Here is a 15,289-nt window from a genome sequence, read left to right on the forward strand (position 1 = left end):
CTAAACATTGGACAGAAGTGCATTATTTGAATAAATGTATTTAGTTACTTTCTACCACTAGGAAAGACTGAATCCATATAAATGCACTTCAAAAATGTGCAACTGAATTAAAGAACAAATGAATCAATATGTGTAGCTGTATGTCTGATTCAGTTCTGTTCTCTTCTTTTTGTTTGTTTGTTTTTGTATTTTTAGTTTTGGTTGCTTGTTTTTCGTTTTTTTTATGTTTTTGTTCTGACTTTACGACTGTGTGGTGAGATGGGTTGGGAAGATGAGTAGGAGAGACTGGAGTGCAGGAAAAGGGGAGGGTGGTTTTATATTTTGAAAATTCAGTAAAGAGATGTTAAAGAAAACAAAAACTTTTCAACCAGATATAAAATACTTAACACATTTTGCCTTATTGTTTCCTCTGATGTTACAAAATCATAAATAGCAACCAGCAATGGCACAACTACAAATTACAACCATTTACAGTATTTTTAAAAATATGCAACTGCATTTTAATGAGTTTTTACACAAACAAAATGTTTATCTAATATTTAATCACTATTTAGCATTCATAAGTATATAAATGCTTGAGGAATCTTAATGTAGCTGTAAGCAAATGTAAGGACATTTTTGAATATTTACAAATGTATTTGTCAACAATTGTCAATAATGTGTTTTTTGATATATCCATAATTGGTGTATAAATGGTTAATACTACATTGTGCAACATCGCAATATAAGTTTATTTACAAATGTTTTAATGTATAATTAATGTTATATATTTGTCAAAAATTATAATTGACGCAACAATTTATGGATGATTGATAACACGGTATAACACAGCCGCTGTGATATTTCATTATTTATGATTATGTACACAAACAAACTCATACAATGAGTTCTAAAGCATTAAGTAACTGATAATTGGAGGGTAATAAACTGTTTATAAAGATGTTGACATTAACACAACATATAGTGCTTATAGAGTTATTCTTGATCTTAGAAATAGTTTGATAAACAATTCTCAACTCAAGGTCCACTTATTTATTTTCATAAAAAATATGAAGACGTATTCAGTGATATATTCTCAATAATTCACCATCATTCATCCACTACATTTATTCCTCACCAGTAACTGATACTTCACATGAGTTATACTTGCTGACATAGACTGAAAAACATGTTCTCATATCAGCTCTTGACTGCATTTATAATGTGTTATAAACCATTAATTACAACTCCAAAAACACTAAATGTTGGGGTTAAAGTAAATTGGTACTACTACCTCCTTTTTAAACATTTTGTTTGGATTGAAAACTTCAAAACACAAGTAGAAGGCAAAATATTGAGTAAAAACATGCTAGTTTTGTGAGAATGGAAGTATATAATTATTATATCCATCTCTTTGAGGTGCACTGTAAAATACTGAACTTTAAAAAAGAAGCACAAGTGAATTAAGTGACACTGAACCACAGATGTCTGCAAATCTCTTGTGTGTTATTGACTATTTATTAATTGTTTCTACGCTGCTTGTGTGATTCTTACTGCTTGTTAAAAGGTAATACCAACCTGGGCTGCCTTGTTAGGAGGAAAATGCTCTACTCTGGTTGATGAGGACACGATCTTGGCAGAGCGAGGGAGTTTGTGTTGTGCAGGAAACAAGGTGCTGGTATTGGAGGGAAGCGAGTGAAGAAGGGATTGTTGCTGCCTCTTGCCTCCGTCACATCAGCCACCTGCAGGAAAGTAAAAAAAAAATGAAACACAAGGTCTGCTTTTGAGCATGTCTGCTCCACAGTGGCAGATGATGTTGACAGAGCATGAGACAGAGTAAAGGCCAGACGGGAGGGTCAGGAGAAAGAGGGAGCACAATGTAGAGAGACAAGTGGATTGCGGTGGGAAGGTTTTGTCTCATTTAACTGAGAGGGGAATAATTAAATGTATTCCCTTCCTGTGGGCTTGAGATTGAGCTCCCTGTGGCAGCTGAACATGAAGAAATGTTGCTTTTAATAACTATCAAACAATGTTTTTAACAACCATCTTTTATTGTGAGAAGAGAACCATTTCACCATGAAACAAGAAACTAAAAAGTGGATAAAATATGCTGAAATGCCTGGTTATTTCATTATTCACTGTTTAAAGCTTCTACACAAGTATAGAAGGATAAAAGCAGTTATCTTTCCATAGTAATAGCCACAAAATTTAACATAAAACATACAATTATTTGAATGAGAATCTCCTCCTGCTGCTTCTTAACTGGCTAATAATAATCCTTTCGGACGGTCTCGGTAGTTTGTGTATGTCTCGTAATCAGTTAAAAACTCTTTGACAATGACAAGCGACAACAAGTCCTTCACTGTAAGTTGAACAGCTGAACTGTCAGTTGTCTGTAAATTTAAAGTTAGGCCTGTTTTTTCCAGGGGAAAAAAAGCTCACTGCTCTGAAAATACACACTGTGGAGTTCGAGTTCAGCGACTGCCTGTCTGTCAGACTCCATTAGCATATTGCTTAATTTAACAGATATAAACATCTACTCCTGCTAAAAGATCATTTATGATGTTTTATGACCCATAAAGACACTTCGTCATTTGGCGAACATTTAGCATTAATTTGATCTCTAATTAACGGTAAATGGGCCTGAAAGTCCAGGATTAGATATCCATTATCTATTATCCAGATATGCTCTATATCGGAAGCCCAGATACATTTGCCATTGCTTCCAGAGGTTAAATCATCGTCAGACATTAGCAAGCGGGTTCCGAAGTTTATCTATTGCTGCTACTAGAACATTTCACGCAGACTGCCAAGCTGACTAAGAACAGTCCAGGGATCACCAAAGTCAAATCCTCTGGAAACCATGACTAATTATTTGACATTTCATGGCAATCCATTAGGTGAGTTGAGACATTTCACTAGATTTGCTTGTTAGCATGCTAACTTTAGCTAATTTGCACTAAACACAAAGTAAAGCTGAGGCTGATGGAAATGTGATTAGTTTGGTCGCAACACTAATACACTGGACAAATAACAATGGCTGGTCATTAAGGGAAAAGTTAAGGTTATCATAATTTCATTGCAGTCCATCCAATCATTGTTAAGATCTTTAATGCTAAACCTGAAATGTCAACCTGTTGGTGGCACAACATGAAAAATCAGTAGTTCAGTAGGATTTGTCCTCTGGGGACCATGGCTACATGGACAGAATTTCATGGTACTCTATGAAATAGTTGTTGAAATATTTCAGTCTGGACCAAAGTGGGGAACCAACTGACCAACAGTGACACACGACTAAAAACCAAACACAACACTGACCTACGTCAGATAGAAAAAACTGTTCAGAATGTTTTTACCAGTTTTCACAGAGGCAAAACCAAACTCTCAGTGAGTTAATGTAATGGAGAAAACACTACACTCCAGTGCGATGCAGTCTCCACTGAAACTTAGCCACACAGGTAGGCAGGCAGGTTATTGCTTTAAGCCACTTCTGACTGTGAAGAGCATTAATGATATGGACAAAGCGCTAAGGATCCTCATAAAGTTATTAACTGGCTTTTACTGCTGCACACTGCAGTTCCTGCCACATTTCCAATCAGCAAGAGGAAGATGCACAGCCACCAGCACTTCAGCCCTTCTATGTGCAACCGCTTAATCAGCTTAATACAGGTTCCCTTGCACATACAGAGCGATTGAAGAGGTCTCTTGCCTGACTTATGTTCAGATGGTTTTCCATTACATGCCGTGACTGTCTGTAAATCGTGTTTTTTAGTAATCTCTTATCTGACACGTCACATGACTGGAAAATATGGCTCAACAAAATTGTTAAACTAGCGAGAGAATGCCCTACACCAGTGGTGAAACATGTTAAGGAAAAAACTTTAACAGTAAGGTCCGATAGTAGCTTTCAGGAGCTTTAATATTTGCCTAGTTTGTCATGAAATTGTAGATGTTAAATTATTTTCATCCATACTTTCTCAAAAACTAAGGTTAGTTCAAGTTAGGGAAGTTCATTTCTGACCTTAGAAACAGAACTTGGGAAAAAAAAACTTAATGGTTTATATTTGGATTATTATTTTTGACGCATTAACAGCAGCAATTTAATGTTGAATCTAACTCTTATGTACTAGTTGCATCAGATTTTGACCATCTAATATGGTAAAATACAATGCAACCTTAGGGTTGGGCCAGTGGACAATACCACCACCATTGCAATGGCTTAGAGTCATTAATCATCGTAACGTTGTGGCTTATATATCTGTGAAGGTCCTCAGTCATCCAGGTCATGGTATTCACCAGCAGCTATTGAAGGCAACTGGACTTTGCTTGAGGTTCTTGAAGATGTTTCACGTCTCGTCCAACAGTCACAGCTCACATGACTCTTAGGGTGTTAATGATCCCATGAGAGGTCCAATACCTGCAACTCCCCATTAGTAAGTTAGAACTGAAGAACCCTCTTGTATGAGATGAGAGATGAAACATCGTCAAGAACCTCGAGCAAAGTCCAGTTGTCGACGACAGCTCCCGGCAAATCATGATATTATAAGCCTTCTGTGTTTGAGGTAGTGTGCCCCCTAGAGTTATTGCCTAAGTTTAATTTTTTTCCATGTCAGAGAGGAAAATAAAAAGAAGCTGTTGGTGCTGTTTATTGCATTACGTCTCCATGTCATGTTTACTATTTTCTTATCATTTTACCCACCCCAGTAATAGACAGAAGATAAACAAAACTCACCCTCCCCTTCTAAGCATACAGGAAAACCTACAATGTCCACGAAACCTGCAAAAAATGAGAGGCATGTTTGGTTTGTCTGCTCTGGAAGTACAACAGTGTACCCATTCTCTCTGTAAATAAATGGCTCATTCTAAGGTAACGAAAACACAAGGGTTCTTATTTTCAAGTGATTATACAATGAAAGCATACGTACAAATATATAATTTCTGTCAATAAATCCCCCTAAATCTTACACACTTGTCCTTCACACACATGCCCCTTGTTAAACTAGTTATTGGTGATAAGTTAGTCCTCCTAAATTGTCCTCCCAGGAGCTGATACAGGAACCAGCAGAGCCTAAATGGCTGAAGTGAAGTGCAGTGAGTCAGAGTGATTCAGTCACACAGCAGTCTTCCCCTGAGAGGCTGTATGTTGATAGTTATTTTGTTATTACATCCTCAGTCAGAGCACATACATGAAAATGATACTGTTGTTGTCGGGATGTGAATGCTTTTTGAGCAGCAGCACTTGTTTTAACAGAAGCAGTGAATGTACAAACAGTCGTAAATACAAGTTTGGCAAGGTAGATACAGTATATGGCAGTGGTGGAAGTTCTTTACAGAAGCATTTAAATAGATTAAAATAAGCAGATTAAAATTGGGTTTTAAAAGACCATAATAACAGAAGGCAAAAGCAAGTCGATAAATAGTTAAAACATTTAAAAAACTGCGTTTAAAAGATAATAAAATCAAACAAATATAAAAACATTAGCTACAGATTACTTTAACAAGAAGTTATGTATCTAATTCTTTAGGAAAACTGCAGTAAACGATAATGTTTTAAGCCCTGATTTGACTGAGCTGACAGTTTTATCCCTCAGGTATTCAAGAAGTTTGTTCTACACGTGGGGAGCATAGAAACTAAACGCTGCTTCACCTTGTTTGGTTTTGATCTTGGGAACACTGAGGAAACTTGTTCCAGTAAATCAGAGACGTATTTACACCCAAGACCATTAAGTGCTTTATAAAAATTTGTAACAGGATTTTAAAATCTATGCTTTGGAAGCCAGTGCAGTGGTTTAAGGACCAGTGTAATATGCTCCACTTTCTTGGTGTTAGTGAGGACTCAGCGGCAATTTGGAGAAGCTGGAGCTGTCTAATTGATTTTTCTTTACTAAAACCTGTGAAGACACCATTACAAAAGTCTGCCTGCAGAAAATAAAAGCATGAATATGTTTTCCTGTATCTTGTTTAGACAAAGACCATTTAATTCTTGGTATGTTTTTAAGGTAACTGTAGGTTGATTTAGTAATGGTCTTTATGTGACTGTTGAAATGTAGATCCGTGTCCATAACTAAACAAAGATTTCTGGCTCGATTTGTCAGTTTTAATTTCATGGTAAGCAATTTGGAACCAAAAACCTTTATCTCAGTCTTTTTTTTTTCCATAGGCAGTTGTAGAAAATTCTGCCCCATCCGCTTATGATTTCTTCAGTACACTAATTTACCAAATGTAGGGGACTGTTGTCATGTGGTGACACTGTTATGTAGAGTTGTGTGTCATCTGCATGAGTATGGTAGGAAACGTTTCAATATTCCATAAAAAATGGAAAAAGTATCCAGACCCTTTGCTTAAGTAAAAGTACCAATACCACGATTAAAACTACACCATTAGACTTCAAAATCCAGCATTAATAATTTTCTTCAGAAGTACAAACAAAAGCGTATTAGAAGGCATATATAATTAAAGTATTAAAAGTAGAAGCAGTAGGTGTAAGTTAGAATCTATGACCCCGACCACAGCTCTGAAATATCATTAGCCTAACTGTGATGTGTATTGATAAATCTATGGTGCTGTCTGTGGTGCTGAAGTAGCAGACAGATTTATAATTATGACTTTTTACTGACCTGATGTACTCATTATGTAGCAGAATAACCCCTGTCAGAGTGCTGTTATATACATTAATATTATGTAATATATATTATATTTTTATTAGAATTTACTGTGTACACAGTATTTGGTCTAGCTGAGGTGGAGCTCTTTTTAATTGGTTTAGCGGCTGCAGTTCAGTCTTTAAAATGCTTAATGTTTTCTAAGTTGGTCATATAAAAAGTATTTAAATGTTTGATCCACAAAGTGATTAGTAACTGTTTCTGCTAACACTTTACATTAATCCCTCTATTTATCAGCTATAAGCAGTATCCAAAGATCGGACAATGTTTCTCAAAGTTCAGCCTGTCGACTAGTGTCAGCCCTCAGAAACATTTTGACCCTGAATGTGACATGACATGCATGTATTACATTTAAATTATCTATGGTCCATTTTAAATACTTTCACTTTCAATAGCCGACATTTAATACTGGAGCGCATTAAACTGTGTATGACTTTGTTGGACCTCGGGGGGGAAAAATAAAAGTGATCTGCCTTATCTGCAAACAGGTGAATTCGATCTTCAAGGAATTTGAAATGTTAAAAACAAACCAGACAAGTTAATGGGTTTTTCTGTGTGACCCCAAAAGTGATCAAAAACTCTCAGTACCCCTAAGTTAAGATATTGTTTATCACACAATACATTGTACTTATAAGGACATTTTAAGTTTATTAATGTACAGTAATTTAAAAAATTTGAACTTCTTCTATGAAGACATATTTCCAGTGCTGTATTATATTATGTTTATATAATGGTACTCAGTTATATATGCTTCACATGAGTTAAAGCTGTTAACAACTACATCAAAGAACATTTAAAAAGGCCTTATATCTGTTTGTAACTGCATTATTACAGTGTGTTATGAACTATTTATTAAATTTTTATATATGATGCATAAAATAAAGTGTTATTCTTTATATTTCAAGTAAACATTGTAGTGCATAGGGTGCTGACCTTGGCTCTGACAGCGGGTTAGGGTTTTGATGTTCAATTCTTGATTAATTTACTTTATTTATTTCTTTGACATAGACCTTCAGTTCAACAGTTATTCAAGGGGAGACATTAGGGAGGCTGGATATTGGCTAACTATCTTTTTCCTGCTCCTATCATTATTATATCGCCCTTAAAAAATTGTTTACCTATGGTGAAAATAGTACAGTACTTGAGCAAATGAATTAAGTTACTTTCCACTTCTGGTATTTGATGTATGTGTTGCTCAATCCTTATATAATAGTACATTGTATTCAATAACATAATGTAAAAAAAAAAAAAAAACATCTCTCTTGGAATTTGAATATTTGTAAGTGTTCACTCACCCACAGACAATCTGTCTCACCTCAGTGTGTGAATCTGTCTCCTGGTGGCCCTGCAAATACATCTTGCTATATTACTCCCCCACTCCTCCCCCTCCTCATTTCATGACACCATCCCTGCCCCCACCTTCAGCTGACTGCACCTGTCACCTGCAGGCCTCTGCCTACATTCAGGATCAATTTACATAACCTCATTTAGCAGTTCACAAATCAGAGCCATTAAGAGCTACTAACAGGAACCAAGGGTTCTAATTTAGCTTGCCTTTCACAGTGGGAAAATTGTTCAGTTCAGGCCTACAAATAAAGATTCAGGTCTTGGCTTTGATTGTTGATTGTGATGGTAAATGTACAGATGATTAGAACAGATTTTCCCCCCTGTATTGATTTCCTGCCAAAACACAGCAGGCACTGGTCCTGCACTGGGAAACCACTGGAGGAGGTGAGCACAAATGGAGTTTTGTTGCAGACATTGATATGTACATATATTAAGGTAAAAAGTGGTTAATAAAATCGTACAACTGCAGTGATTGTCTGCAGGGTATGGTGCTGCAAAATGTGAAATAAAGATACTCAGGCAATTTATTAATCATTTATGGTTAGCTTGTTGGTGTTATTTAGTGTATATTATGCAAAAAAAACAACAACACTAATTTTAAAAAATAGTATTCAGAGAATCAGTAAAGGATTTCATGATTAATTCAATATAACAGTTTTTTTTACAGTTACTTAACAATATGAGGGCAAGGTGCTGCAAAAGTAAAGATATTCACCTGATCTCTTCATTATTTATGGTTGGATTGTCACTTATTTTTTTGTAAAAACAAACTCTGATACACATTTAAAAAATACTAACCAGAGAATGAGTAAAGGATTTCATGATTAATTCAATATAGCAATTTTATTTACAGTAATGTAACACTGTTAAATCTTTGATTTCTCTATGCACATTTGAACTGGCAGCCACAGAATCATTTGAAGGATTTTTCTGGAGACTTAAATGCTTTTATTTACATTTGTGTGGCAATGTGACAGTAGCAAGAACCAATTCAGAGAGCCGTGAATAGCTGAAGTCAAGAGCTGAAAAATTATTTTCAATCTGCATTCAATTTGGCAAAGATGGGGCTCATAGAATAAAGAGGCTGATTCAAATTCCCACTTGTTCACCACTAAACTTGGTGGTACGGCATTGTGAACGTGTGCTTTTTGGGGCCATTTTTGGGGGAGCATGTTTTAATTAATCAACAAAATCAGCGCTCTTCTCACTGGCGTTCCAGACGCATATGTTTGCACTTCAGGCTGTAGGATAAGGAGGAGGCTCGGCATGAGATGCATCCAGCCAGCCGCCTACAGATTTTGTCTACCGCTGTTGCAAAATGTGATTGCATAACATCAGTCATCAGCAGGCAGATAAGAGCTGCAGTAACAGTAGGCCCATAGAGTTGGCAAGGTTTAGAGGATATGCGCTGAAAGACCCAGACACACCGCATTGGCTGTATAAAAGCTTTGGGGGTCAAGTCACACAAAAATGAAAATGTTTATGAGGTGTGATTCAGTAAAGTGGCCCTGTCCAGCTCTGGTCCAGCTCGTTTTAGTCGTTTCACTTGAGGATAATTTATTACAAGTGTGCAGAGCAGGTCTATGTGGGGGTTGGGATTTAGCAGAATGGTGCTTGAAAATGCTATAGCAACCAACAAGAGGTTGTGGGCCTTTGGTGAAAGCAACTCTGATTGTGTAAAAAGGAGATAAGATAGCATACTGATCATGATGGTAGAACATGACATTTTAACATAACACTTGGTTAAACAACAGAGTTCAGATGGGTTTTTTTTATAAGCAAGTAGGGAGTCTAAAACAAATGAGTGTGAATGTACATTATAAGTGTTGCATAAATTGCTTTTTAATCATAACAATGGCTGACATGGAGTTTTAAAGTTGCTTAAAATGGACTCAAACATGATTTTCCGGCTATTATTCCAGTTTATTATTGATGTATTAATATGAAAGAGGTACTGAAATGTTGTAGTTGGTCAAGGTGGATCTCATTATAACTACTTTTGTGTAGTTTATCTAAAGTAAAGTAATATGGTCATATGTTTTGTGTGTAAAAGCTAAAAGGTCCTGTATATAAGATTTACAGGGATACATTGGCAGAATATGGCAGAAATGGAGTATAATATTCGTAAGTGTGTTTTCATTAGTGCATAATCACCTGAAAATAAGAAGCACTGTGTTTTTGTTACCTTTGAATGAGCTGTTTATATTTAGAGAGTGTGCAGTTCCTCTTCTGCAGAGCTCGCTATGTTACACTGCCATGTGCACAAGGCAGGGGAAACTACAGTAAGACGAGGAGTTTGCAGTCTGAAACTTTACTACTAGATGCCACTAAATCTTATACACTGGTCCTTTAATTTGTAAAGTAACAACAGACTACAACAGTCAAATAAATGTAGTGGAGTAAAAGTACAATATTTACCTCTATAATGTGATGGAGTACACTCAAAAAATTAACCTCATCAATTGAATGCATCTTAATAATATGGCAAATTTCTCTTGAAGAAATATTAGATTAAACCCATTGCAAGGACTTTTTAACTGATTATGAAACTCTCAGTTTAATCGTGATGCTTTTAAATGACCTACATAAGCAAACAAGACCATCAGCGAGAAGATCGGGTATTTCTGTGTAGTTATTCTTAATGTCTGCCACAAGTTTGGATTCTCTGTGAAATCAGATGAAATCAGTCTATTTATCAGCCAAAGTTACACTGAGTAAAACCTTAGACATCTAAAAGAAAGACGATGGGACTTTTATTTAGAAAACTGTATTTTTGACATTATATTTTGTGGTCATGGCCATTGAAACAGTACCGCTTTTATCCACAGGGGCCTCCAAAATCAACAATATGAAGGTTTCTTATAGTGGCTTTAAAATATCTGCATCTTATCATGTTTGTTAAAAGTAATTAAATGGTTTCTATCAAAAAATACCATTAAACAAATTTTATATGATGACTAACATGATTTTTCTAAAATCAAATGTAAATTACATTGACAGAATGTGAAGTCCCAGAATATTTATACTGAAATGGCCCAAAGTGATTTTATATTTTGTTCGAGTAGCAAAAAATGGAAATGCTCAATTACAAGTACTCTACATTTATATTTAAGATCATTACATTACATTGTAAGTGTTGCACATATTGCTTTTTAATGATAAGTATGGTCAATGCGACTTTTTAAAGTTACAAAGTATATTATTGATGTATTAATATGTGAGAGTTACTTTAATGTTGTAATTGATCAAGGTGGAGCCCATTTTAACTACTTTGTTTGGTGTTGTATAGTTTATGTTGCGCATATGTTTTAAAAGCTTAAATTGTAAAGTAACAACTAACTACAACTGTCAAATAAATGTAGTGGAGTACAAAGTTAAGTAATCCCCTGTTGGATGTGGTGGGGTAAGAAGCAAAAAATGGAGATCATCTAGTAAAGTACAACTACTTTAAATTGGTACTAAAATACAGTAAATTTGTCAGTACAGTACTTGTACTCATGTACTTAATTACTTTAAGTTAGTAAATGGATTAAATTATGATTTTGTAAAGTATTCTAACAACAAACTATAACTATCAAATCAATGTAGTGGAGTAAAAAGTACAATATTTACCTCTGAAATCTGATGGGGTAAGTAGCAAATAATAGAACTCAAGTAAAGTACAAGTACTTTGTACTTAAGTACAGTACTTCTTGTGTACTTAGTTGCTTCCCACCACAGCTCTTAATATTGTATAGTACGCTTTTAATGTGAAACTTTTCTACATGTATCCCTCTAAAAGAAATTTAAGAAGTTTGCAGTCTAAAACAAATGAGAATGTAATGATACCAAAAAACTTAAGGTATGATAACACCACAATGAAAAGTCCGCAATATATTTATCATGATTTTAGGAAATTAACCAAAAAATTACAACTTGAAAAAAAGTAGTCCATTCATAAAATAAAACAATAAACCATGCAATTTCACGGTAGATACTGTCACAGTCCAGTACTGTATTGAGACTATTTTTTTATTGCGATATTGTTATCTTCTATATATTGTTCCTTCCCTAATTAGAAATTTTTGCCTGAAACTCATCTTGCTCCAAAAGTCCCACACTACCTGATATTAAATTGTAAAAAAAGAAAAAAAAAGAAAAAAAGGACTTGATGCCAGCCAGTGTCCTGTCCATCACTCTGTTTTTTTTTTAAAAAAGGACAAGGAAGAGACAACTGTTGCTTTCTTTCTGTTATAAAATAAAATTAAAAATAACCAGCCATGACCTTAGCATGCACAAAAGGAAGGCATGAATTGCCTTGCCTAGTTGGAAAAAAACAAAAGAAAAGAAAAAAACACGCATCAGTTAGTAGCATCTTTTTTATGAATAAAAATAAAAATAATAAAATAAAATAATTGACCATGTAATATCACGTTGTAACAGTCTGATACCACATAGAGAAGGTATATGCTGTATCACAATATTGTTACATCCTTAGTTATAAAAATTACACAAATTGGTTTTTAGCTAAAAACTGGTAAACATGGAATTTTTGAGTTGTTAAAAACCAACTCGAGCATAACTTTAAGGCTATTTTGAGCTTAAAACATTTGCTCCAAAAACTGCTAGACTGACTGAGATTAAATTGCTAAAAAAAAAAAAGAAAAGAAAGAAAGAAAAAAAAGGACTTGGACCCCAGCCAGTATCTTGTCCATCACTCCCTTAAAAAAAAGGACAAGGAGGAGACAACTGTTGTTGTTGTGTAGCCTAGACGAATTACTTTTAATGAACATGTAATTAATGGAAATAGACTCAACGGTTTCAAAGCAAACAACGATTCTAATTGATTTGCATTTCCTTTTTTTTTTTTTTTTTTTTTTTTTTTTGGACGCTCCGATTCCCCTTTGTCCGGCGTCTCTATTGATTACTCCGCAATGTGTATCGCTCCGCATGTGTTTTCCTTCATTAAGAGATAACGGGTTCCTGACTACTCCCATCCCAGGGTTTAATGTTGCTTAATGTCTACTTTGTTCCCGTGTCATGTCGGAGGGCAGCGAGAATAATGAGAGAGTGGGTGGGCCGTGATTGGCCCGCAGTCAGGCTGCGGTGTTTAGGACGCCGGCTGCAAAGGGGATCAGTGGAGAGGTTAGAAAAGCAGAACCTTTTGGGGCTGGCTGAGACGCAGCATGTGGCCTCCGTGAGTCCGATTCACTCTCACTTACACCGCTGTTTTCTGTTAAACTGCCATTTTAACATCAACACCTGACACCCCCTCATTGAGCTGCCTGTCAGCCTGACACCCCTGAGATGTTATATATAGGCTTTCTGACGGTGTTTAACATAAATGTGCCACGGGGATTAGGATATAAGGCCTTATTCTGTCGATTTCCGTTCATTTAGCCCGTAAATTGACCAAGTAAGAAATCACATAGGCTATATCCTACTGAGCAATTCAGCCACCGGAATAGCATACAGTGACAATTGGCCTAAAAAGAGAACTACCGCGTTGTGAACAGAATTGCATGTTAGCTAATTGTTAATTTAAGCGGCTCGCAGTGACTAATTATGTCGGCACAGCCAAGCCATTTGCATGATGGACCAGCCACCTGCCTGAAGGCGCTGCCAGGGCAAACTATGTAATTACTGAACAGCAGTGGGGCAATTTTTGACTGTCGCCCCTTTTGTGTCGCATGAATTCCTCGTAATGACATATTTCATTAGGGGGGCAAATATCACCCCCACCCCCCCCCCCTCCCCGCGGCTGCAGAACAAAACACGCAAGTCTCAACAGGTCCTAATATACAAGACCTATTTACATCCACCTCCACCCCGTGTTTTTATGAACCTGTAGTTATGTGGGTCTTTACTGTGAGTTAAATGGACGAGCCGTCAGCAGCAGCCTTTTCTCAGCTCGGCTCAGACGTGTTTTGCTCGGGTTAAAATAGACCAGGGCTTTTCTTTAAAGTGATTGCAGCCCGAACTCATTAAGCTGTCAAATGTCCGCACGCTTTGGGATCTTGATTGCTTATTGTAGTAACATTCAAGGAATTTTTTTTTTTCCTGCAAAGAGACGTAGCTGCCCCATTCAGTCACACTGGACAATGGACCGATGGGTGGACTATTAGATTTTGCACGGTTTTTCCTCAAGTTCACCCACTTTACTGGGAGCATGTGTAAAGTTTTATTATTTACTTATTTATTTATTTATTTATTTTTTACCATCAACTTCAATCAAATATTCATTATAAGCCAATGAAAGTGCGGATGCCACTATTTTATTATTTCATTTTAATCATGTGCATGCAATCCAATCTGATAACTAATTCCTGCAAAAGTATTAAATGATGTTATAGTGACTTTTACTATATTGTTTTGTTTTTTTAAAATATAGCATTAGCCTTATCTAATCAGTAGTCTATCAACACCAAGTAAAAGTATAGAATCATTAGCAATGAAGTGTGCTTAAACTATCAAAAGTAAAAGCATGGAAACCGATAATAACTGGTCATATACAAGTATGTCATATAGTGCTATGTAATCTGTAGTGATATGTTTTAAGACTGTCAGATGGTAAAATCTTAATTTGTGAAGTAACAGCTAACTGACTGATTTATCTGTTGACCAGTACTATCAGCCCGATATTGGCCTCTCACAGTTATATCAGTCTATATCTGTATTGGCATATTTTGTCCGATATGTGAAAAGTTTTTAACTGAACATAATTCAGATTGTTTTTATTTGTTAGCTTTAGGCAAGATTTTATGTATATTTAACCTTTTTTTCTGAATTCGGGGTTACTATATACGTATGTATTTTGCACTGTGTTTTTTATTTACAGTCAAAAAATGAATAAATAAATAAAATACCTGTGAAAGTTTATTTCAGTATAATTTTGGGCAATAAAGTTTATTGAAAAACTGTAAAATATCCTACCTCCATTGTATATCTCTGTCACAAGTATTAACTACTTTTGATCACTGCAAAAAAAAAAAAGTGTCTTTGTATGCATATATATTTGATACTCTAGTCTGTATAAAGAATAATAATAATAATCTTTTTTTTTTTTTTTTTTTTTTTTACTCCATAGCAGCATCAGCCCCAAAACTCCAGTATTTGTCAGACTCTAGAAAATATATAACTGGACATTTGCATTAATGTTATAGAAGCTTTCCAGCATTTCTCACTCAGCAGTATCACTATAGTTTTTTCACAATACACTCTCAAACAGTGGTGGAAGAAATACCAATTCCACACCATGAAAATTCACCATTACAAGAAAAAAGTCCTGCATCAACATTTTACTCAGTAGTATGGAAGTATAA

General features: G+C 35.5%; 1 long non-coding RNA gene across 1 annotated transcript in view; it reads right to left on the minus strand.

Annotated features, from left to right (window-relative positions):
• Positions 1-1,563: 1,563 nt before the first annotated feature.
• The window catches only part of LOC146310997 (uncharacterized), a 51,688-nt gene continuing 37,962 nt past the window's right edge, over positions 1,564-15,289 (minus strand). The window contains exon 6 of the long non-coding RNA XR_014772268.1: positions 1,564-1,721. This is a non-coding gene — a long non-coding RNA (uncharacterized LOC146310997). The remainder of the gene's footprint in view (positions 1,722-15,289) is intronic.

The sequence above is a fragment of the Lutjanus erythropterus genome, chromosome 18 (genome assembly GCF_056507025.1).
Source record: "Lutjanus erythropterus isolate fLutEry1 chromosome 18, fLutEry1.hap2, whole genome shotgun sequence".
Lineage (NCBI taxonomy): Eukaryota > Metazoa > Chordata > Actinopteri > Lutjaniformes > Lutjanidae > Lutjanus > Lutjanus erythropterus.